Genomic DNA, 2,401 nt, shown 5'->3' on the forward strand with positions numbered 1-2,401 from the left:
CTTAGCTTCTTACACAGGTTAATAAACTCGCCCCTCATTCTTCTAAGCTGCAACGAATACAGCTCCAACTTTTTTAAGTCCTTCATAGTTGATCAACCCTCTCTTTCCAGGAACCAGCTGAGTAAATCTCTTCTGGGCATTCTCCAACGCTGTTTGTCCTTCCTTCAAAATGGGCTTCCAACATGTATCCATACTCCAGGTGTGGCCTCACCAGTACCTTGTGCAATTCTAACATTATTTCCCAACTTCTAAACTTGCGATAAAGGCCTGCATGCCACCTGTCACTATACCTGCTGGCAAACTCTCTGTAATTCATGTTCAAGGACAGCTGGATGCCCTGATCTTCACTCATTTGCAGTTTCTCCATTCAGCCACAAACTTTTCAATTTCACCAGCTGAAGTTCATGATCTCACACATTCTTGTGTTGAACTTCATTTTTGCTGTTCAATCTCCCAACCTCAATCACAGTGCAGAGTCCGATCTGCTCATCACAACAAGCCTTCTCCCCCATCAGCAGTCTTGGGTACGCTACACTTTGACCCCTCACAAAAAGCAGAGAAAATATTTCACTTAAATCAGCAACACAAGAGATTCTGCAGATGCTGGAAATCCAGAGCAACATGCACAAAACCCTGGAGGAACTCAGCAGGTCAGGCAGCATCTATGTAGAGGAATAAACAATTGGCATTTTGGGCCAAGACCCTTCATCAGTACTCAGCCCAAAATGCTGACTGTTTATTCCCCTTCTGTGGATGCTGCCTGACCTGTTGAATTCCTCCAGCATTTTGTGTGTATTCTAAAGAATAATAACCTTTCAGAAAAAGAAATTGCTATTGACTGGGTCCAGATCTTTCAAAGCATTTCATGATGATTGGTGTCAGTGCCACCAGTGATAGAGGTTGAATGTGTTCATAGGTTAGGGTGAAAGGTGAAATATTTAAGGAGAATCCAGAGGAAACTTCTTCACTTAGAGGGTGGTGAGAGCTTGGAATGAGCTACAGCAGAAGTGGTGGATTTGGGTTTCAACATTTAAGAGAAGTTTGGATAAGTACATGGACAGGAGGGGTACGGAGGGTTTTGGTCCATATACGGTCGATAGGATTAGGCAGAATGACAATGGGATTTGGGCACCATGGTAGTATAGCAGTTAGTATGATGCTGTTACAGCTTGGTGTCGGAGTTCAGAGATCAATTCTGGTGATATCTGTAAGGAGTTTGCATGTTCTTCCCGTGGCCACTTGGATTTCCTCCAGGTGCTCTGGTTTCTTCCCACAGTCCAAAGACATACAGGTTAGTAGGTTAACTTGTCATTGTAAATTGTCCTGTGATTAGGCTAGGGTTAAATATGTGGATTGCTAGGGAGTGTGGCTCATTGGATTGGAAGGGCCTGTTCCACATTGTATCACTAAATAAATAAATAGATTGACAGATAGATAGATAGATAGATAGATAGATAAATAAATAAATACATAAATGGATAGATGGGTGGGTGGGTAAATAAATAGATAGATAGATAGATAGTTTGACATGGATTAGATGGGCCAAAGGACCTGTTTCTGTGCTTAGTGCTCTAGGACTCTGAGACAATGCTTCTAGGTCTCAACTCTGCAGCAGGTTAAAGAAGACTGTACACATTGTACACATTTCAATGAGGCTGCCTCTTGCAATTCTAAACTTGGGAGAATATATGTAGATCCATGAACTGACTTCAGGTATGTAGCCTTTTTCTATTAATTGAGGAAGGCAGGGATCTCTCAACAACAACAGAAGCTGCTTTAATCTTTGCTCCCTTCCAATTACAGCCTTGTGCAGTTGAGTAGTTGTGGTTGGGTTAATAGAGGGTTGCAGCCTTATCTTTGCTTTGTGACCGCACTGTGCTGCTAATCGGACTGGACGCAGAGGCCAGGTGCATCTGACCAGCCTGCCATGACTTCAGTCATCCCTGCCAGTTTCCATGTCAACACCCATAATTATCTTTGGTTACACAACAGCTGCTCAGAGTGTGTGAAATGCTTTGGGGTGTTTCTGAAGAAGGGGAGATTTTACATCATAAACACAAAACACAAGTCATTCACAGCCCTCTAGCAAGGAGAAAGATCACAGGGGGAAGCTCACTATTCAATTAGACCTCGACTGATTGGTATTTTAACACTAGCAGCTTCCCTTAGCTCCCAAGTACCCCAACTGAGCAAAAACTGGACAACTTCACATCTACAACTTTCCACAAGTTTATTGCAAGAGAATTTCTGGAAGACACATAGTGTGAAGAGGTATTACCTGACACTAACCCTAAGTTTCTGGTGTTGAGACCATGCCCAGCTGTTCAGGGTTCTTTGAAAGGGCAACCTTTTCTCTCTATCCAGTGAGGTTGTGTCCGCTGTAGCCGTATTGCAGCATGTC

Source organism: Hypanus sabinus, chromosome 16, assembly GCF_030144855.1.
Source record: "Hypanus sabinus isolate sHypSab1 chromosome 16, sHypSab1.hap1, whole genome shotgun sequence".
Lineage (NCBI taxonomy): Eukaryota > Metazoa > Chordata > Chondrichthyes > Myliobatiformes > Dasyatidae > Hypanus > Hypanus sabinus.